We start from the raw sequence: 24261 nt of genomic DNA, 5'->3' as shown, positions 1-24261 counted from the left end.
ACACACACACACACACACACACAGACACACACACCCACTTTAGGGAATGACAGTGATGGATAACTCAGCGCTGACTCCCACTATAAGAATAGCCTCCAGCTGCAGCTACCCCTAGTTACAAATATTATTGAGCATACTCATCAACACTCTCAAATTCCAGTTAAATGACAGTGACATTTTATGAAGCAACCCAAAGTCACAAACGCAAAGAAAGAAAAAATACATATTTTTGTTTTATCTTTCTCTATATCTTTTATATATAAATAAATATATATTATTATATAGTTGTATTATGTTATATATTATTCATATATTATATACCATAATAATGTTTAAATATGCCTTACATATGATATTTTTATGTATTTAAATATATATTTATATTTTTTCTCTGTCTTCTTGTAATTTAGTCCAGGACTCATATTCAGGATGGATCTTCTGTTCTCAGTTAAAACATAATAACAACACATTCATAAACATGCCAAGAAGTGTGTCTTCTAGGTGGTTCTAAATCCAGTAAAATTGAGGATGAAGATTAACCCTCACAGCAATGTTTGGGATGTATGGGAGAAGCTGCAATGAATCAATTGAAGATCTATCTGAGATGAGGTCATAAAATCAGTTCAAAGCTAGCTTAGCTATGTAGGGAGACACCCCTGCTCTCACACACAAACACAAATGCACACAAAAGCTGTCAGATGTCTAAATCTCCTGTCTCCCCTTAGGTGACTATCATTCTACCAGAAATAGGGAATTTATTTATTTATTTATTGCTTATGAGAGAACTGAAAGCCAAGCAACTTGGCACTTTAACATAATTTTCAGAGGTTCTTCATACACGGACAAACGTGAGAACTGCTGGACTGTGGCCTACAAAAGTATCATCTTTCAAACACAGGAATTAAAAAATGACACATCAAAACGTGAGAGACTCAGCCTTTGCAATCTACCTACCCTCTAGCAACCAGCCCAATACACAGCAGGAAGACGAGTGGAAGATGGAAGAACCTTCACTAGTGTATCCACACAGAACAAGAGAGGCTGACCTAAGACCTAGAATGAAAGGGAATAGACTTTCTTTTTTTTTTTTTTTGATTTTTTTTATTTTAATTAAGTACTTTCTTCATTTACATTTCCAATGCTATCCCAAAAGTTCCCCATGACCTCCCATCCCCACTCCCTTACCCACCCGCTCACATTTCTTGGCCCTGGCGTTCCCCTGTACTGAGGCATATAAAATTTGCAAGACCAATGGAACTCTCTTTTCACTGATGGCCAACTAGGCCATCTTCTGATACATATGCAGCTAGAGACACAAGCTCCAAGGGGTACTAGTTACTTCATATTGTTATTCCACCAATAGGGTTGCAGACCCCTTTAGCTCCTTGGGTACTTTCTCTAGCTCCTACATTGGGGGCCCTGTGATCCATCCAATAGCTGACTGTGAGCATCCACTTATGTGTTTGCTAGGCCTCAGCATAGCCTCATAAGAGACAGCTATATCAGGGTCCTTTCAGCAAAATCTTGCTAGTGTATGCAATGGTGACAGCGTTTGGAGGCTCATTATGGGATGGATTCCTGGGTATGGCAGTCTCTATATGGTGCATCCTTTCTTCTCAGCTCCAAACTTTGTCTCTGTAACTCCTTCCATGGGTGCTTTATTCCCAAATCTAAGAAGGGGCAAACTGTCCACACTTTGGTCTTCACTCTTCATGAGTTTCATGTGTTTTGCAAATTGTATCTTATATCTTGGGTATTCTAAGTATCTGGGCTAATATCCACTTATCAGTGAGTACATATCATTTGAGTTCTTTTGTGATTAGGATAACTCACTCAGGAGGATGCCCTCCAGGTCCATCGACTTGCCTAGGAATTTCATAAATTCATTCTTTTTAGTAGCTGAATAGTACTCCATTGTGTAAATGTACCACATTTTCTGTATCCATTCCTCTGTTGAGGGGCATCTGGGTTCTTTACAACTTCTGGCTATTATAAATAAGGCTGCTATGAACATAGTGGAGTATGTGTCCTTCTTACCAGTTTGAACATCTTCTGGATATATGCCCAGGAGAGGAATTATGGGACTCTCCAGTAGTACTATATCCAATTTTCTGAGGAACTGCCAGACTGATTTCCAGAGTAGTTGTACAAGCTTGCAATTCCACCACTAATGGAGGACTGTTCCTCTTTGTCCACATGCTCGCCAGCATTTGCTGTCACCTGAATTTTTGATATTAGCCATTCTTACTGGTGTGAGGTGGAATCTCAGGATTGTTTTGATTTTCATTTCCCTGATGATTAAGGATGCTGAACATTTTATCAGGTGCCTCTCAGCCATTCGGTATTCCTCAGGTAAGAATTCTTGGTTTAGCTCTGAGCGCCTTTTTTCAATGGGGTTATTTGATTTTCTGGAGTCCACCTTCTTGAGTTCTTTATATATATTGGATATTAGTCCCCTATCTGATTTAGGGTATGTAAAGATCGTTTCCCAATCTGTTGGTGGCCTTTTTGTCATATTGACGGTGTGTTTTGCCTTACAGAAGCTTTGAAATTTTATGAGGTCCCATTTGTCAATTCTCAATCTTACAGCGCAAGTCATTGCTGTTCTATTCAGGAATTTTCCCCCTGTGCCCATATCTTCGAAGCTTTCACCCGCTTTCTCTTCTATAAGTTCCATGGTCTCTGGTTTTATGTGTAGTTCCTTGATCGACTTAGAGTTGACCTTAGTACAAGGAAATGGGAATGGATCAATTCGCATTCTTCTACATGATAAACTGCAGTTTTGTCAACACTATTTGTTGAAAATGCTGTCTTTTTTCCACTGGATGGTTTTAGCTCTCTTGTCAAACATCAAGTGATGATAGGTGTGTTGGTTCATTTCTGGATCTTCTAGTCTCTTCCATTGGTCTACTTGTCTGTCGCTATACCAGTACAATGCAGTTTTTATCACAATTGCTCTGTAGTACAGCTTTAGGTCAGGCATGGTGATTCTACCAGAGTTTCTTTTATTCTTGAGAACAGTTTTTGCTTTACTAGGTTTTTTGTTATTCCAGATGAATTTGCAGATTGCTCTTTCCAATACATTGAAGAATTGAGTTGGAACTTTGATGGGGAATACATTGAATCTGTACATTGCTTTTGGCAAGATAGGCATTTTTACTATATTGATCCTGCCAATCCAGGAGCATGGGAGATCTTTCCATCTTCTGAGATCTTCCTTAATTTCTTTCTTCAGAGACATGAGGTTCTTATCATACAGATCTTACACTTCCTTACTTAGAGTCACGCCAAGGTATTTTATATTAATTGTCACTATTGAGAGGGGTGTAGTTTCGCTAATTTCTCACCAAGCCTGTTTATCCTCTGTGTAGAGAAAGGCCATTGATTTGTTTGAGTTAATTTTATATCCAGCTACTTCACTGAAGCTGTTTATCAGGTTTAGGAGTTCTCTGGTGGAATTTTTAGGGTCACTATCATATCATCTGTAAAAAGTGATATTTTGATTTCTTCCTTTCCAATTTGTATCCCCTTGATCTCCTTTTGTGGGTGAATTGCTCTGGCTAGGACTTCAAGTACAATGTTGAATAGGTAGGGAGAAAGTGGGCAGCCTTGTCTAGTCCCTGATTTTAGTGGGATTGCTTCCAGCTTCTCACCATTTACTTTGATGTTGGCTACTGGTTTGTTGTAGATTGCTTTTATCATGTTAAGGTATGGGCCTTGAATTCCTGATCTTCCCAAGACTTTGATCATGAAGGGGTGTTGGATTTTGTCAAATGCTTTCTCTGGATCTAACAAGATGATCATGTGGTTTTTGTCTTTGAGTTTGTTTATACAATGGATTACATTGATGGATTTCCATATAGGAAACCATCCCTGCATCCCTGGAATGAAACCTACTTGGTCAGGATGGATGATTGTTTTGATGTGTTCTTGGATGCAGTTAGCGAGAATTTTATTGAGTATTTTTGCATCGATAGTCATAAGGGAAATTGGTCTGAAGTTCTCTATCTTTGTTGGGTCTTTCTGTAGTTTAGGCATCAGAGAAATTGTGGCTTCATAGAATGAATTGGGTAGAGTACCTTCTGCTTCTATTTTGTGAAATAGTTTGTGAAGAACTGGAATTAGATCTTCTTTAAAGTCTGATATAACTCTGCACTAAATGCATCTGGTCCTGAGCTTTTTTTGGTTGGGAGACTATTAATGACTGCTTCTATTTCTTTAGGGGATATAGGACTGTTTAGATCATTAACCTGATCCTGATTTAACTTTGGTACCTGGTATCTGTCTGGAAATTTGTCCATTTCATCCAGGTTTTCTAAGTTTGTTGAGTATAGCCTTTTGTAGAAGGATCTGATGGTGTATTGGATTTCTTCAGGATCTGTTGTTATATCTCCCTTTTCATTTCTGATTTTGTTAATTAGGATGCTGTCCCAGTACCCTCTAGTGAGTCTGGCTAAGGGTTTATCTATCTTGTTGATTTTCTCAAAGAACCAGCTCCACATTTGGTTGATTCTTTGAGTAGTTCTTGTTTCCAACTTGGTTGATTTCACCCCTGAGTTTGATTATTTCCTGCTTTCTACTCCTCTTGGGTGAATTTGCTTCCCTTTTTTCTAGAGCTTTCAGTTGTGTTCTCAAGATGCTAGTATGTGCTCTCTCTAGTTTCTTTTTGGAGGCACTCAGAGCTATGAGTTTTCCTCTTAGAAATGCTTTCATTGTGTCCCATAAGTTTGGGTATATTGTGGCTTCATTTTCATTAATCTCTAAAAAGTCTTTAATTTCATTCTTTATTCCTTCCTTGACCAAGGTATCATTGAGAAGAGTGTTGTTCAGTTTCCACATGAATTTTGGCTTTCTATTATTTATGTTGTTATTGAAGATCAGCCTTAGTCCATAGTGATCTGATAGGATGGATGGGACAATTTCAATATTTTTGTATCTGTTGAGGCCTGTTTTGTGACCAATTCTATGGTCAATTTTGGAGAAGGTACCATGAGGTGCTGAGAAGAAGGTATATCCTTTTGTTTTAGGATAAAATATTCTGTAGATATCTGTTAAATCCATTTGTTTAATAATGTCTGTTAGTTTCACTGTGTCCCTATTTAGTTTCTGTTTCCACGATCTGTCCATTGATGAAAGTGGTGTGTTGAATTCTCCCACTATTATTGTGTGAGGTGCAATGTGTGCTTTGAGCTTTACTAAACTCTCTTTAATGAATGTGGCTGCCCTTGCATTTGGAGCATAGATATTCAGATTTGAGAGTTCCTCTTGGAAGATTTTACCTTTGATGAGTATGAAGTGCTCCTCCTTGTCTTTTTTGATGACTTTGTTTTGGAAGTCGATGTTATTAGATATTAGAATGACTACTCCAGCTTGTTTCTTCAGACAATTTGCTTGGAAAATTGTTTTCTACCCTTTCCCTCTGAGGTAGTGTCTGTCTTTTTCCTTGAGATGGGTTTCCTGTAAGCAGCAGAAAGTTGGGTCCTGTTTGTGTAGCCAGTCTGTTAGTCTATGTCTTTTTATTGGGGAATTGAGTCCATTAATATTAAGAGATATTAAGGAAAAGTAATCGTTGCTTCCTATTATATTTGTTGTTAGAGTCGGCATTCTGTTCTTCTGGCTCTCTTCTTTTAGGTTTGTTGGAGGATTACTTTATTGCTTTTTCTAGGACGTGGTTTCCATCCTTGTATTGGTTTTTTTCTGTTATTATCCTTTGAAGTGCTAGATTCATGGAAAGATAATGTGTGAATTTGTTTTTGTCGTAGAATACTTTGATTTCTCCATCTATGGTAATTGATAATATGCCTGGGTATAGTAGCCTGGGCTGGCATTTGTGTTCTCTTAGTGTCTGTATAACATCTGCCCAGGATCTTCTGGCTTTCATAGTCTCTGGTGCAAAATCTGGTGTAATTCTGATAGGCCTGCCTTTATATGTTACTTGACCTTTTTCCCTTACTGCTTTTAATATTCTATTTTATTTAGTGCATTTGTTGTTCTGATTAGTATGTGTCGGGAGGAATCTCTTTTCTGGTCCAGTCTATTTGGAGTACTGTAGGCTTCTCGTATGTTCATGGGCATCTCTTTCTTTAGGGTTGGGAAGTTTTCTTCCATAATTTTGTTGAAGATATTTGCTGGCCCTTTAAGTTGAAAATCTTCATTCTCATCTACTCTTATTATCTGTAGATTTGGTCTTCTCATTATGTCCTGGATTTCCTGGGTGTTTTGAGTTAGGATCGTTTTTCATTTTGCATTTTCTTTGATTGTTGTGTCGATGTTCTCTGTGGAATCCTCTGCACTTGAGATTCTCTCTTCCATCTCTTGTATTTTGTTGCTGGTGCTAGCATCTATGGTTCCAGATTTCTTGCCTAGGGTTTCTATCTCAGGCATTGCCTCACTTTTGGGTTTTCTTTATTGTGTCTACTTCCCTTTTTAGGTCTAATATGGTTTTGTTCATTTCCATCACCTATTTGGATGTGTGTTCCTGTTTTTCATTAGGGACTTCTACCTGTTTGGTTATGTTTTCCTGTTTTTCTTTAAGGACTTGTAACTCTTTAGCAGTGTTCTCCTGTATTTCTTTGAGTTATTAAAGTCCTTCTTGATGTCCTCTACCATCATCATGAGATATGCTTTTAAATCTGGATCTAGTTTTTTGGGTGTGTTCGGGTGCCCAGGACTGGCTGAGGTGGGAGTGCTGGGTTCTGATGATGGTGAGTGGTCTTGGTTTCTGTTAGTAAGATTCCTATGTTTGCCTTTTGCCATCTGGTAATCTCTGGAGTTAGTTGTTATAGTTGTCTGGTTAGAGCTTGTTCCTCTCGTGATTCTGTTAGCCACTATCAGCAGACCTGGGAGACTAGCTCTCTCCTGAGTTTCAGTGGTTAGAGCACTCTCTGCAGGCAAGCTCTCCTCTTGCAGGGAAGGTGCACAGATATCTGTTGTTTGGACCTGCCTCCTGGCAGAAGATGAAGGCCCAAAATAGGACCTGTCCCCGAAGCTGTTAGCTTCTATATTCCACACTCTCACCTGTGCAGACTAGTCTCGGTGGGATCCGGGAACCAAGATGGCTCCCTCAGATGCTGTGGCAAAGCCCTCCCGGGCGGGACAGACACCTCTCCTCTGACAGGGAAGGTGCTGGGATGTCTAGAGCATGAAACTTGGTCTGCCTCAGAAGCTGTGTGGCTTCTGCCTGTCCCAGAATCTATTAGCTTCTGTAGTGCACACTCTAACCTGGGCAGACTAATCTTGGTGGAATCTGGGTACCCAGGAATAGACTTTCAAATTGATAACACACACAGCATGAAACAAATCAGCCCACAGCAATACACATCATCAAGAAATTTGACATTCCTGGAGGTAACTAAATGATCCTAAAAAACTTCCAGAGAAAAATCAAAGAAATTTTCACATGAAGCTTCATTCTTCAATGTTGTTATTCTCCAGATATTTTCCTCTCTCAAAAATGATTGAGGGTGCACAATACTGTAGTGTTTGTTCTGTATCTATCAATATAGTATTTGTCATATTAAAATTAAAACTGAGGGCTAGCGAGAAGGCTCAGGTTTCAGATTCCAGCAAACACATGGCAGATGACAATTTATCCCATGACTTTAGTTCCAAGTATCCAATTTCTTCTTCTGCCCTCTACAAGAACTAGGCATGAATGTGGCGCAAAGACATATATGCAGGCAAGAACACTCATGCACATAAAATAAAATAATAATTTAATTTTTAAATTAAACTGAGAAACATAAATTGATTTATACATGTTAATCCACATATATACATATGTATATATACTAATTAAAATAGGCAAATAAAGCAAAATACATTATTAGGCAAATGAGTTTGATTTTTATATATTTGCAAAATCCTTTATACCTGAGTCAATAAATATTAACTAGGTTCTTATATTTGCTTCTGTTGTGATCTATTTTTCCCTTTTGGATGCAGTAGATGAAGGAAATTCTATGTCACATACATATGTAAATAGAAGAGGAAGAATACTTTGTAGTTTTCTTCTGATATCTGTTCATATTGTCTTAGATATGACACAAAAACATTACAAATGGGGGGATTATTAGTGTTCTAAAATAAAACTCAAACAAGAAGGTTATATTCTGTCATTGGATGTCAAGCATGTCTTATCTGGACATGCTTTTACACACCTGTAGCCCTAGTACTTGAGACATAGGAACAAAAGAATTACAAGTTAAATGTCAGACTGACCTATAATAATAAGACCTTATCACAAAACAACAATAACAATATACAGTAGGCTGTTTTGCATCTTGAATGGATCTTTTGTCCATGCATAACTTTGAAACATCATAAATTAGTTATTTGAGAAATATTATCCACTTAATTATACAGCTTTTCAAAATTGACACATTCCATTATGTAATATATTCTAAAAATAATCACATTTAATAGTATGAACATTAGTCTCACTTTTTAAATGTCCTAAAGTCTCAGGAAGCCAACAAGTTCATGGTGGTAAATGTAAGTTTCCAAAATGATAATTTTGAAATGAAAGCCTAAATTATATCATCGATAATAGATACTGCTGGTTGATTTTTCCTTAGAGTGACAGTCTCACTTTGTTCATATATAAGAGAATGCCTGCTAGCCACATCAAAGAAAAAAAGCTTAGTTTATTGATCAGTCACTCTTTCAAGTAAAATTATTGTTCCCTGACCAAGGAAATTAATTCAGTTCACAGTTCAGAACTTCACAAGTCCTATTACCTTGAGACAACTATAATTCTTTGGTTTACAGCATAATTTTCATATCATCACAATATTGTACAGATAATGTCTATTTCAAAACTAAAAATTTAATAAAATTAATCATGTGGCTACATATTCAATGACAGCAATTAATGAAAGTGTTTGCCCTTGTTTCTGCAAATGAAACAGATGTGAAGATGAAAATGGTGATATGTATTAGTTGGTGGTATAGTATATTAGCTTGTGCTAAAGGGTAGTTTTACCTTCCATTTATTTACACCATTAGTGCAATCACATCACAAATGAAACATGGTCATTCTTATTATATCTAAAGCATTGCTAGTCCCCTGCAAGGATCACTGGGACTCTCATAAAAATCCCACAAGGATGCCTGGTATCTCACAACTTTACTTACAAAAACATAAGTGTGGGGAACATACATAAAATGAAAAAGGGTGTGAGAATTAGGGATAAAGGGTTGAGAAAGGGTGAAATAACTGAGAACAGGAAGGAATAATGGTTAGGAATGGTGGTTTGAATGAGAGCTGACCACCATATAGGCCAGGGATTTGAACATTTGGCCCTAGTTCGTGGTGCTGTTTGAGAATGTTATAGGACCTTAAGGAGGTGAAGCCTTGTTGGAAGAAGTGCCTTACAAGGAACAAACACTGAGTGTCACCGAATTTGCAGTCCTTTCTCTCTGCTTCATGTTTGTGGCTGAAGATGTGATCTCTCAGCTTCTTGATCTTGATATTAGATGTGCCATGTACTGTCATGCTTCCCACCGTGATGAACCCTTTTTAATTTTTTGAGGTTATAATATACTTACAGCATTTCTCTTCTTCCCTTCCCTCCATCTGAATACTCCTGTAATTCCCCTCTTTTCTCTCTTTCAAATTCATGACATCTTTTTCATTAATTTTTGTATAGTTATTTCTAAATATATAAAGAAAACCTAGTCAATCTTAACACTGTTACATGTATGTACCTGTTCCCAAGATTAACCATTTGGTACTGGATAACCAATTGCTTACACTGAGAAAGGATGTTCCTCTTGCATTCAACATTCTTTGGTTGGCTGTATTTTTCTAACTAGCCTCCTGAGACCCCCATCTACATTAGCATGTCTACTTGTGTTAACCTTGTCCAGGTCATGTTTTCACAGCTCTGCTTGTAAGATTTCATGGCTAGCTTCCACATCATTTCTAGGAGGTGCAGTCTCACATCAGGTGTCCTATTCTTCTGGCTCTTACAATCTTTCCATCCCCTCTTCTGCAATGATCTGAGTCTTAGGTGCAGGAGTTGTGTTATAGATATATCAGTTGGAACTGGATTCTACAACTCTGTATTTATATCCATTGTGATTTCCTATAATGACCACCTTCTATTGCAAAGAAAAGTCTCTTTGATTAGGGTTAAGGACTACATTTCTTATTCATGTACATAAGGACAAATATTTAGAATCTTGTTAAGGATTATGCTGGTTAGTAAAATGGTACTTGTAGGTCCCCTTCAAAACCCATGCCTTCTATCTAGGCCTGAGTATTTGGCTAAATATGCAGTACCAGGCATACTTTTCCTTTTGTTGAGTAGGTCTTAAGTCCAATTAGAGAGCTGCTACCTACTGCCCAAGGTTCGCATGCCACTTCTCTGCCATTAGGGTTGTCATGCTATGCTGCTCATTGTTGCAGTTCATAGGTGTCACAGCTGGGTAGGACTATTGGTCCTTTGGAAGCTTGTGTGGTGGCTTCTGAGACCAAGAAACTAGTGCCCATGAATTTTTATCCTTCTAGAGGTTTAAGCCAAACTGGACTCTCTTTCTTTCTTTCTTTCTTTCTTTCTTTCTTTCTTTCTTTCTTTCTTTCTTTCTTTCTTTTTTTTTTTCAGGAATTTCTTTTTTTTAATATTTTTTTATTACGTATTTTCCTCAATTACATTTCCAATGCTCTCCCAAAACTTCCCCATACCCTCCCCCCCCCACTATCCTACCTACCCATTCCCATTTTTTGGCCCTGGCGTTCCCCGTTCCCCTGTAATGGGGCATATAAAGTTTGTGTGTCCAATGGGCCTCTCTTTCCAGTGATGGCGGACTAGGCCATCTTTTGATACATATGCAGCTATAGTCAAGAGCTCCGGAGTACTGGTTAGTTCAGAATGTTGTTCCACCTATAGGGTTGCAGATCCTTTTAGCTCCTTGGGTACTTTCTCTAGCTCCTCCATTGGGGGCCCTGTGATCCATCCAATAGCTGACTATGAGCATCCACTTCTGTGTTTGCTAGGCCCCGGCATAGTCTCACAAGAGACAGCTATATCTGGGACCTTTCAGCAAAATCTTGCTAGTGTATGCAATGGTGTCAGCATTTGGAAGCTGATTGTGGGGTGGATCCCTGGATATGGCAGTCTCTAGATGGTCCATTCTTTCATCACAGCTCCAAACTTTGTCTCTGTAACTCCTTCCATGGGTGTTTTGTTCCCAATTCTAAGAAGGGGCACAGTGTCCCCACTTTGGTCTTCATTCTTCTTGAGTTTCATGCGTTTTGCAAATTGTATCTTATATCTTGGGTATCCTAAGTTTTGGGCTAATATCCACTTAGCAGTGAGTATATATTGTGTGAATTCCTTTGTGATTGTGTTACCTCACTCAGGATGATGCCCTCCAGGTCCATCCATTTGGCTAGGAATTTCATAAATTCATTCTTTTTAATAGCTGAGTAGTACTCCATTGTGTAAATATACCACATTTTATGTACCCATTCCTCTGTTGAGGGGTGTCTTAGTTAGGGTTTTACTGCTGTGAACAGACACCATGACCAAGGCAAGTCTTATAAAAAACAACATTTAATTGGGGCTGGCTTACAGGTTCAGAGGTTCAGTCCATTATCTTCAAGGTGGGAGAATGGCAGTATCCAGGCAGGCATGGTGCAGGCAGAGCTGAGAGTTCTACGTCTTCATTCAAAGGCTGATAGTGGAAGTCTGACTTCCAGGCAACTAGGGTGAGGATCTTATACCCACACCCACAGTGACACACCCATTCCAACCAGGCCACACCTTCAGATGGTGCCACTCCCTGGTCCAAGGATATACAAACCATCACAAGGGGCATCTGGGTTCTTTCCAGCTTCTGGCTATTATAAATAAGGCTGCTATGAACATAGTGGAGCATGTGTCCTTCTTACCTGATGGGACATCTTCTGGATATGTGCCCAGGAGTGGTATTGCTGGATCCTCCGGTAGTACTATGTCAAATTTTCTAAGGAACCGCCAGACTGATTTCCAGAGTGGTTGTACAAGCTTGCACTCCCACCAACAATGAAGGAGTGTTCCTCTTTGGTCATGGTGTTTTATCACCACAACAGAACAGTAATTGTTACAGTGGGTTAACCTGCTACATCCACTCTAGTAGTGACTCCCGTGATAGGACTGAAAACAAGGACACAGTCTCGGGGTGAAAAGTTCACTGAAACTTAGTCTCCTGGAACCATGGCATTCAATATAACGAATGATCCAAACTTGTCCTTGCAAATGGATCTGTGTGCTTTCTTTCAGTATTGTTTTATTATAGGTGCCTCCAAGCAATGACATGCCAAATACCTAAGCAAAATTGAACTTTGCTTCCTGGCCTTCACCAATGCCCTAGGTAGTCCTTGAGCTTGGAATTCAGTAAGAATGTTACCTATTCAGTAACATTCAGAATTGCCTCTATTATTGTAAGAGAGATAGTGAAAGAAATCAGGCACTAGTATCTACTACATAGAGTTAGAAATCTCAAGACAAGCTTAGCAAAGTAAGTTTAGAATTCTTATTATAGTTATGTATGACAGACTACATTACTTATTGGTAGAAAGTTACCCCACACAATCACTTAGAATAAAAGCTGAGCTACTCCCATATACAGGAATTTACAATGTTTTAGGAAGTCGATCTGGCTGTGGTTTAAGGAGGAACTAGAGTATTGCATTATTCATGAGAAGATTAGCTAGAGCAGAACTCCCTAATTAGAAGTAGGGCTTGAGTGTGAAAGCCCTTGGCCAGGAAGTGTAAAGACCTCACACCTGGTTTCTAAGACTATAGCTGATCTTAGATAGAGCTGACTTTGTCTCAGTTGTTTTATTGCCCAGTTCCTGCCAGTCTTTATGTTTACATTCCTCTGTTTTGTGTTAAGAGTCATTAAGCATCCGGTAACCTCATTATACCTTGGCTAATGTGTCACTTAACTTTCCTATTTTCTTCTGTATTAAAACTCTGATGCTCGATTTGACAAATTGCATTCAGATACAACACACTCCCTTGTGTCTGTATTTTTTTGTCATTTCTCGCCGACTCCTGACCACCTGTCTAGAACCGTGATTTCTCCCATGGATTGAGGGGGGCCGACTGAGCCCGGTCCGAGGCATTAACCAAAAACTAAGGATGCATGAAAAAGCCTAATGGAAATCTACTAGCTTATAAACTAATTTCAATACAACTTTTTGATAACGGAGTTTCAACAGAATTACTTTGCATGGGTACACAAAGCCACTCCCATTGGACATGGATTATTACTTTTAAAAAATCACAGTACAGCGTATGTGATACATTCCTACATGTTATTGGTCAGGGATTCCTCAGAGTTCCCAAAAACAACCCAGGCTATTGCTATTACCCTACATGATAAGACCTTATTGCAGACGACACCACAACCTTGCTCGCAGGAAATCTCAAATGCACTGGGAAATTTCTTCCCTGATGGATAGCATTCATACTACTAGAAGGTGTTTTTCAGGCTGCTGAGAGAGAAAGAGAAAGCAATAATGATCTAACCCAGCTCTGGACCCTGGATGCTACAATGCTGACCTGCCAGGGAAGATGTCCCCATGGGTGCAATACTGGTGTGACTGCCATGGGGTAACTACTTTCTGACTGGGTTTGAGACCAGCTCTGCAGAAAGGAATTTCATGTCTCATACTGTAATCCCAGTCAAAAGATCATGCCTATACATGCCCTAAAGTAGAACCTGCTAGCTATCTACCTGTTATCTGTCTGTCTGTCTGTCTGTCTATCTATCTATCTATCTATCTATCTATCTATCTATGCTAAATGATCATGATATCAAATTGTCTTCTAAATACTTATGTTTATATTCCTAGATCTGGGCTGCACTCAACCTTGGTTAGAGGAGCTTCTTTTTTCCGTAGACATCAGTCAACAGAGATATGCATACATAACTGGTTGCAGAACCCAGAATAAGAGACTCAGCCCTAAATATAACATCTATATTAACTCGACCACCAAGACTTAGAGAACATGATAGAAAAAGAGGCAGAAACAAATGAAAGAACCAGAAGAGACAGGCCAATGCTATGAATGTTGACTTCTGGGTGTGACATGGCTCTTACACCTGTAAATTCAGATGTGCACCTTCATAAGACCCATATGAGACCAAGACAGCCAAAATCTGCAAAAAGGATATGATAATATTCAGGACCCATGTTTTATTGAGGAATTATTAGCAGTGGAGAAAGAGAGAGAGAGAATAATTGTTTTAAAGGATATGATCATGGCTAGGTTTATTGTGCTTCTGTAGACAGCCCCACATCCATGCTTATATGTGCAGCACTAATTAGACTTACTGGGTTTGCAAAAAAATTACATAAAGTTGAAAGAAGACATTTAGAGGAATATGGAAGAGGAGATGGAGTAGTTGTGATCATATTTTATCATATGCACATATGTGTGAAATTCTCAAATATAAAGGACAAATTTTTAAAATGCTTTTAAAAGAGTTGTAAAGGTGTTACAGAGAATTATTGTGTACCTTTTCTACAGATTCCTATAATGTCCTATAATGCTAACATTCTACTTAACTACTGCACAATGATCCAAACTAGGAAGTTAGCATTCATGCACAAATATACAGTAGAGTTATTTTAGTTTCATCTATATTTGAACTAGTAATGTATCTTGGTTATTTTCTGTGCTGTGAAAAAACACTAACCAAAAACAACTTATAAAAGGAAAATGTTTATTTTGGCTTACAGTTCCAGGTTTCAGAGAGATAATAGTCTTCCATGGTGAAGTAGCATAACAGGGGGCAACCATGGTGTTAGGAATGGCAGAAGGAGTAAGAGCTGATGCATCATATTTTTAAAGCAAGTATGAAATAGAGTCAGCTAGTGACTGGGTGAGGCTATCTACTCTAAAAACTCACCCCTGGTGACATACTTCCCAAACAAGGCAGCATCTTCTATACCTCTCCAATCACTAGTACCAGCTGGGGACCACTAATTCAAATGTCTGAGCCTCTGGGTGATATTTCTCATTCAAACTACCACATAATATAATTTTCTATGCTTGGATGCAATCCAGAATAGATACTATATTCAGTTATCACGATGATTTACTCTCTTCCATGTGTAGTTAGTTCCCTAGTATTTGTTTTATGAGTTTAATGATGTTTTGCAGTGTCTAGCATTAAACTTAGGGTCTTGGGCATACTAAGAAAGTTGAACTACGGAAGGCGAAGGGCTGGCCAGAAGCAGGGACGCAGCACGCCAGTAGATTATGAACGCCTCAGGGATGTTGGCCCTGACAGGGCAGCATCTGAGTGGCTACTTCGGTGTGGAGCCAAAGTACGCTACTGTGTCCAACAGAAGTGGCTACACGACTATAACACACTCCCAGGAAGCTCTATAGACAGATACAAGATTCAAGGAATTGATGCCACCGTTTCTTGTATCATGGACATTGGCTTGGATCACATGGTGGGCCTAGAGCATGTTGAAAAAATAACACTATGCAAGTGTCATTATATTGAAGATAACTGTTTGCAGAGGCTTAGTCAACTTGAAAATTTACAAAAAAGCCTATTGGAACTGGAAATAATTGCCTGTGGGAATGTCACAGACAACGGCATCATTGCTCTGCGACATTTCAGGAACCTCAAGTATTTGTTCTTATGTGATCTTCCTGGAGTAAAAGATAAAGAATACCTTGCCCAAAAGGCTAAATACACCATCAATAAGACAAAAAAAAAAAAACACCAACAGATTGGGAAAGGATCTTCACCTATCCTAAATCAGATAAGGGACTAATATCCAATATATATAAAGAACTCAAGAAGGTGGACTCCAGAAAGTCAAATAACCCCATTAAAAAATGGGGCTCAGAACTGAACAAAGAATTCTCACCTGAGGAATACCGAATGGCAAAGAAGCACCTGAAAAAATGTTCAACATCCTTAATCATCAGGGAAATGCAAATCAAAACAACCCTGAGATTCCACCTCACACCAGTCAGAATGGCTAAGATCAAAAATTCAGGTGACAGCAGATGCTGGCGAGGATGTGGAGAAAGAGGAACACTCCTCCATTGTTGGTGGGATTGCAAGCTTGTACAACCACTCTGGAAATCAGTTTGGCGGTTCCTCAGAAAATTGGACATAGTACTACCAGAGGATCCAGCAATACCACTCCTGGGCACATATCCAGAAGATGTCCCATCAGGTAAGAAGGACACATGCTCCACTATGTTCATAGCAGCCCTATTTATAATAGCCAGAAGCTGGAAAGAACCCAGATGTCCCTCAACAGAGGAATGGATACAGAAATTATGGTACATTTACACAATGGAGTACTACTCAGCTATTAAAAAGAATGAATTTATGAAATTCCTAGCCAAATGGATGGACCTGGAGGGCATCATCTTGAGTGAAGTAACACAATCACAAAAGAACTCACACAATATGTATTCACTGATAAGTGGATATTAGCCCAAAACTTAGGATACCCAAGATATGAGATACAATTTGCTAAACGCATGAAACTCAAGAAGAATGAAGACCAAAGTGTGGACAATGTGCCCCTTCTTAGAATTGGGAACAAAACACCCAGGGAAGGAGTTACAGAGACAAAGTTCGTAGCTGTGATGAAAGGATGGACCATTTAGAGACTGCCGTATCCAGGGATCCATCCCATAAGCAGCTTCTAAACACTGACACCATTGCATACACTAGCAAGATTTTGCTGAAAGGACCCAAATATAGCTGTCTCTTGTGAGACGATGCCGGGGCCTAGCAAACACAGGAGTGGATGTTCACAGTCAGCTATTGGATGTATCACAGGGCTCCCAATGGAGAAGCTAGAGAAAGTACCCAAGGAGCTAAAGGGATCTGCAACCCTATTGTCGGAACAACATGATGTACTAACCAGAACCCCGGAGCTCTTGTCTCTAGCTGCATATGTATCGAAAGATGGTCTAGTCGGCCATCAATGGAAAGAGAGGCCCATTGGACTTGCAAACTTTATATGCCCCAATATAGGGGAATGCCAGGGCCAAAAGAATGGGAATGGGTGGGTAGGGAAGTGGGGGGCGCTATGGGGGACTTTTGGGATAACATTGGAAATGTAATTGAGGAAAATATGTAATAAAAATATTAAAAATTAAAAAAAAAAGAATACCTTGCCCAAGTCTTAAAGACAGCACTGCCTTCTCTGGATCTAAAATTAAACCTGAAGTAAAATAAGTGTCTGGTTTCACTAGTAAGGATCATTTGAAATTGCTGATACTAGATAGCTACAAATATTACATAGTCACCAATAGAACTGTGAAAATGATTCAGAAATGGAGAATGGATGTCAGGAAGAGAATAACTCATCAAAAGTGACTCACTAAAGTTACTTAGTTAAAAGTGAGAAATTATGTACATTGAATCATTTTTTAAAAATACAACATAGCATTTTAATTCTAATGTATTTCTCATTGATATATATGTTGGTGTAGTGTTCTTTAAACTGCAATGCAAATATTCTTCCTTACAATAATTTACACCATGTTGAAGCATGTTACTGTAAATCTACAGTTATGAAACTTGAAAGCTCAGGTGCTGATTCACTGCTGGAGTCCACTGTACAGAGCTGTCGTGGTGTTGAGAGCAGCGAGCTGGATGGCTTCCCAGGATTTGCATGCTTGCCCAAGCTCCTGCATTGCTGCATTCCTAGTCATACATACTTTTAAAAATACCCTTTCTCAGAAACAGGGTTGCTGGCTACTCTGTCCTACTTTAAAGCCGGGTCTGCTTCCTGCTGGTTAAAACAGAATGCAATATTTATCTACACCCAACTAGTTTTGCTGGTAAAACAAACAGAGGAAACAGGCTACCCTACTCCCCATCTGCTTCAAACAAGAATGTGTGTTTGTTAGATGCTAATTTTGCTATCTCTCAAATACCTTTGAATTCTACCTTCTATGAACTCAAGGCATATAAAAATATAAATACAAAATGGATTTTATATCTAGAAAACACTAATAAAGAATGCCATAAGTAAAAAAAAAAAAGAAAGAAAGTTGAACTACATTCCCAGACCCAGCCTTGACACTGTGGAATGGCACTGGTCAGTTTCTCTGTACAAGGCCCCTCAAGTCAGATTTGTCTAAAGCTGTTTCTTGCTTTGGTGGAAATTGTGAATTTCTGAGTACAGTGACACCAAAGTGAAGTGCCCTTTTCATTGCCTTACACCAGGGTGCACATGGCAACAATGGCTTAATCCAGGAGATATTAGCCTTGGCAACTTGGTTAAAGTGATATCTGCTGAGTTGCTCTTCTGCAATGTTACATCCCCCTTCCAACAATCTGTTCATTAGAAACAAGTTACTAAGACTATGCCACACTCAAGCAGAATGAGAAAGAATTAAGCTTTACTTCCTGGCATATTAATGACACTGCGAATCAGTAGGAAGCGATGAACACCTATAATGCCAGCACTTGGAACACTGAGCAGGGATGATTCCAAGATGAAGAGCAATAGCTTCATAGTGAGACTTCGTCTCAGACAAACAAACACCAGAAAGTATAGACATGTGTTAAAATAAATGCAACAATTGATTAAGGTTTGTTTTTAACTATATACTATCTAGTACACAATAGAATGTTGCTATTTATTTATTATAGGTTATTATTTATTATAATAATCTTATACATGTGTATCATGGACTTTGTTCATACGCACTTACACCTCTATAATCCTCTCTTGCCCCTTTCTCTCCTATATGTCAGCTTCTTATCCCCAAATTGTTCCTCTTGTACTTTCATGACATCTGTGTGTCTGTGTCTCTGTCTGTGTATCTATGTGTTTTAATCTACATTCTATAAATGAGGAAGGAAACTGTGATATTTGTCTTTCTGAGACTGCCTTAGGTTTTTGTTTTTTTTTTGTTTTGTTTTGTTTTTTTTGATGATCACCAGCAGTCCCCCGTCCATTCTTTTTTATGCATGAATAAAGTTTCAATGTGTAAATAATGTGTAAACATTTTCTTTTGAGAATTCTTTTTGGAAGGACATTTGAGGTTAAGTAAATGTGCTGGTTTTCCTTAATGTGAAGTGAGATCATATGATTTGGAGGTAGCAGCTGACTATTTAAAAAAAAAAAAAACTGTAGACTGCTATATACAGGTCTGTTGTATTATTCATTATGTTCTTGATTATATTATATTCTAATAATTGTTAGTCTTTGAAAATTATAGAGAGCTGTTTCTTTCCTTTTGTAGAGGTGGCTTAAGATGCATGCTATAGCTTTGTATTCCAGGCTGGCCTGGAAGTCATATGTAGCCCAAATTTACCTTAAATTCACAACCTAAATACATAATCTGAACTCACTATCTTCTTGACTCAGCATCCCAAATGTTACAATTGCACACATGTATATGCCACTAGTTGTGGTGTAAGCTATTTCTACAAATATTTGATCTACTCTGTTCTCTGTTCTCTGTTTTCCTCTTGAAACTCCAATTGAACACCCCAGTCAAGGCCATTTGACAAAAGCCGTGCTTATTATTTCTACTGTGGTTTTGTTTGGTTTTTTTTTATTATTAACGTTTCCATTTGATTGTTTTTATTATTTCTGTTTCTACAGAAATGTTTTCTACTTTTTTCATTAGTTATTATTATACTAGCTTTCCATCTTATTTCTTTACCATGTGAACCACATCTACATCTGGTACTGATGATTGTTTTGTGTCTTGGGAGGGTATCTATTCATGCCAATTTTGATATCATATCATGCCATACTTCATTTCTGTGCTGACATCTAGTACCATGTGTAAGAGCAATAAATATCAAGGTATATACTTTTACACTTGGAAATGAGCATGAATTTACTTCTAATCTGTTAGCATATGTCTGTGTTAACCTTGTCATGGTGTGAGGTTGTTGTTGTTTTTGTTGTACTTGTTGTTCCTACAGTTACCCCTTTCCAGCCACAGATTTCTTTTTCCTTCTTTCTTTCTTTTTTTTTTTTTTTTTTTTTTTTTTTTTTGGTGTTTCGAGACAGGGTTTCTCTGTATGTATAGCCCTGGCTGTCCTAGAACTCACTTTGTAGAACATGCTGGCCTCGAACTCAGAAATCCGCCTGCCTCTGCCTCCCGAGGGCTGGGATTAAAGGCGTGAAACACCACTCCCGGCCAGCCACAGATTTCAAATTGTTGTGTTGATAACAACTCTTTAAAGTATGGGTTGCTTGCTTAGGGTTACTTTCTGAATGTCTCTTCCTACACTGGCTATGCATTTTCTGTTTTCGTTCTACCACAGAGAGACTATATCTCTTGCATCTCTCCAGCTCTATCCTCTTACTGTTTAAATGTGATACACATCACACTGTGGTAAAGGTCGGGGAATAGTAGCATTATCTGATGATGTGTTCAGCCTCTTAGAAAGGTATTTTATCTCTGAGTCTTGGAGTAAGACTTTAGAAAATGCTATTGCCTCTGTAGATTTGGTGGAATTTCCTTCAGAGACAGGGAAGGTTTCTTTGATTTGCTGTCTTCCTCAGCTGCAGCTCTAAAATGAGACTGTTTTAATTTTTTCTTTTCTGATCTTCCCTATACAGGTATAGGTTTTTGTTACATAGATGAAGTGAAGAATATGCTATGAATTGGATAGACTTTGAATAGTCGCTGTTGTTCCCCTCCTCCTTTAGCTAGTAGCATGATAGAAGGTCTAACAGAATTCTATATTAACTTCTCTATAAATTCTTAGTGAGATGTATAAAAAATATACAAAAGGATAACATTGTATTACTAGCCTATACTTGGCCTTTGGTAATTCACTAAAAGCATTTAGCTGAATCCCCATTCCAATTTACATGGAATGCAGCAGGATCTGCCCCAAATTAGCACGTGTTCATGACATAAGACTCCCCAAATAAGCCTGAGTTTTCCCTATTTTCAGTTATATGGTTGCCCTAGCACCTCAGTTTTCTGAAGGTTCAACAGAACATATTAATTTGCAGTTAAGTTTGCCTTACACAATTGGATAGATTAGACCGTACAGTGCTGAACCTCTTTAAAGCAAAACCAGAAGCCCCTATTAGAGGATTTAAAAGATAATAATGTCAATATATTTATATTTGGAGCTTGCTTTGTCTTCAGATAGAGATGAATTGCAGGTGTCTGAGGATATAGCAAGTGGAAAAGTAGAGAGACCTGATATGCTACTGTTGCATTTATTCAAATAAAACGTGGCAGCTTGGTTTCCTTCTCTTGTTATTCTGTTACTTGTTTGGCTTTCTTTTCGGGAGTATCTTCCATGGCACAGTTGAAAAAGGAGGTTTGATAATTAGATTGAGGTAAAAGACTACAGTCATATCAGTGATCTGGATAGGGACAATTTAATGTGAATAATTGTCATAACTGAATTATCTAGTTAAGAAGCGAAAGATTTCTAAAAGAATAACAAAATGAGGAACCAGCCACTATCTCTAGGGCTGAAGAGAAAAATCACAGAAGGAAAACTTGGAAGTGAGTGTATCAAAAGAAATGAGATTCAGACCTTGTTGGGAAATTGTGGGTGTATCCCAGTGGAGGGTGGCACAGATGTGAAATAGCAAGCAAAAACCCATTGTGTATTTGTCAGAGGAATTTGCTATAAAGCTGTCTGCTGTGGTGCTGGCAAATTTACTACATCTTATATCTGTGGTAAGTTCTAAGCAAATACTATTATCCTTTGGTTCAGCTACTCTATTGCAACTATTTGCTCAAAAGAAATGAAAACATATTTACAAAGAATCATGAAAGAACATTCGGAGATGATGGAAATGTTCTCTATCTTGATCACAAATGGTTTACACTATTTGCTAAAGCTTATATTTTTTTTAAGTTTTTGAAAATTCACCCCACCTAGTATTTCCATTTTGAGCAATGTTGCTGGAAATGGGGAAGGTTTATATATAAGAACAGATAATGAAGTATAAAAGTATAAAATGTTGGTTTTAGGTTTATTTATTTCAAGAGAAATATAACAGAATTAGTCAGTACTGCTGAAGGCCTGCCTATGAGAATTTTTCATAATAGATTGCTGTGTTGTTTTTTCCCCCAGCAAGGGTTAGCTTATTTAATATTAAGGCATAATAGAATGAACATTGCCTGTGGTCAAGCTTAGGCTTTATCTAGGGGGTAGGATTACAGGAGAATAACAAAAGATTCATCTATGGGTTCTCCTCCTGGTGTTACTTAATTAAATTTCAGTCATCTGCAGGCTCAACTGGTATTGAATGTTCAGAGATGACATCACATACATGTCTGTGTTTTTATTGATGTTGGTGTATCACATATACCTTGCAAAAGGACCCTATGTTGTCAGGAAGAAAATAAAACCAGGAAAACAGCAACTGAGCAGGTGGCCTTGCCATGCCACACAAGTATGAGGACTCAGGTTCGGCCCTCTAGCTTCTAGCATCCATGCAAGTACAAAGTGTGTATGGTGGCATATCTCTGATCCTAAAGCTTAGGAAACATAAATGGATCATCTCTATAGCAAATGACCTATACAGAGTAGCCAAATAGATAAGTTATGGGTTCAAGTGAAACACTCGGCCTCAAAATAGAAAGTGGAGAGCAAATGGGGGAAGACACTCAATGTCAACCTTGGGCTTCTACATGCATGTGAAAATGTGTGCACATAACCTACACACACCTACACACACACACACAATCAAACAGATGTGCACATGCAAAAAGGAAAACCGTTGAACAGAAGACAGTTCTCAATGCACAAGCACTTTACCAGCTCATGCCGTATTCTCTAATGCCTCACTGGCCAGAGAAAGTAACATAACCTTTCTACTGTCTATGCAGTATGCTTGTGGGAAATACACAAGGGCATGGGCATGGTAGTGTGGTGCATGCAGGGCCATAAATGTCACTATCAATTGTAGGGCTGTTGGAGCAGTGTTATCTTCTATAGCAAATAAATGGCAGCAAAGCCAAACAGGAAAGTGAGCCAGTCATACTTCTGGGTTGGGGTGGGGGTCGGAGTGGAAGGAACACCACATCATTTCCCTAAGAACATTATAACCCAGTCCAAGATGCAGTTTTCTCAATGTCATGAAATTCTAAAGACAATCAATTTGAAAAATATATGTGTCATAGAACATCTTTGGAAAGGAGGTCTTACTAGGAAATGATAGTGTTTCGTAGCTTTTAAAATGTGTTAACTTGAACCTTCTGCTTTGAATGAGCAAATTTGTAGACAGGAGAATGAACCATATGACCTTTAATGTTCTTTTTCAGTGCTGCGATTTTATGATAAACCACTTAGTAATAAGTCTATTACAGCTCATTCTCTCCTGGCTGAGAAAATACCCTTTTTCTTACAAGCACATACACATACGCCTCTGCATACAGCGTAGCTCTGAGACAAATGACAGTTCTGTTTCATAATATTTGTCTTCTGACAGAAGAGGACCAGCTATTGAGTTATTGCCTCATTAGGGAAAATAAAATCATTGACAACTCCCAGCATTGTGGGAATGAAAATATTGCAACTTTACTTTGCAAGGGTTATTTTTGACTTTCATTTTTCTTTGAGCATCTGAAACTTGTTTTCTGGCTTTTTTGTTTTGTTTTGCCAGTGCTGAAGATCAAATATAGTGTCTCATGAGTGCTAAGCAAGCACTCTACTGCTGAGCTGTACTCCCAGACCAAGAAATTTAAATTTCCTATCTCCTGCTTCTAACTATGTTGAAAGACCATAGAAGCAAATGTTAAAGGTTGAATGTGGGTAAACTGCGGGCATGGGCAAAGACGAACAAATGATGTCAGCTTATCTTTCATTGTGATCAAATAGAAAAACATAAATAATTTTCATTGTTCTCTGTAGAATTTTTCTTAAAGAAAAAATTTTATTCCATAAAACATCATGAAAAGACAGCTTTGCTAACTCAGAATTAGATCCCTGTGTATTTTTATTTGCTTTGCCTGCACAGCAAAGCTTAGGGACAATTTAATTGCTTGAGCACCCACAGGTTATGGATCAGTCACTTGGGCTGCCATTCATGTCACATTGCAAGCCTGGGAGTAGTGACAGAGGCTTGTGATCTTTTTTTTTTTTTTTCCCTTCACGAAAGCAAAATGGCTTATTGTTATATTTGGAAGAAAAACAGAGTGAAAAGAAAATGCTATTGAGCTTACTTAGTGAGCAACATCATTTATATGTGACAGTAGCACATTTTCAATAATGAGGCCAGCAGGGAAAAGATAGAGCAGGAAGGATGCTGCAATGAAAGCCCCATTC

This window comes from Mus caroli, unplaced genomic scaffold (genome assembly GCF_978045245.1).
Source record: "Mus caroli unplaced genomic scaffold, Mus_caroli_1 scaffold_5, whole genome shotgun sequence".
Taxonomy (NCBI): Eukaryota; Metazoa; Chordata; class Mammalia; order Rodentia; family Muridae; genus Mus; species Mus caroli.
The sequence above is the reverse complement of the archived record's forward strand: the minus strand, read 5'-3'. Positions refer to the sequence as shown.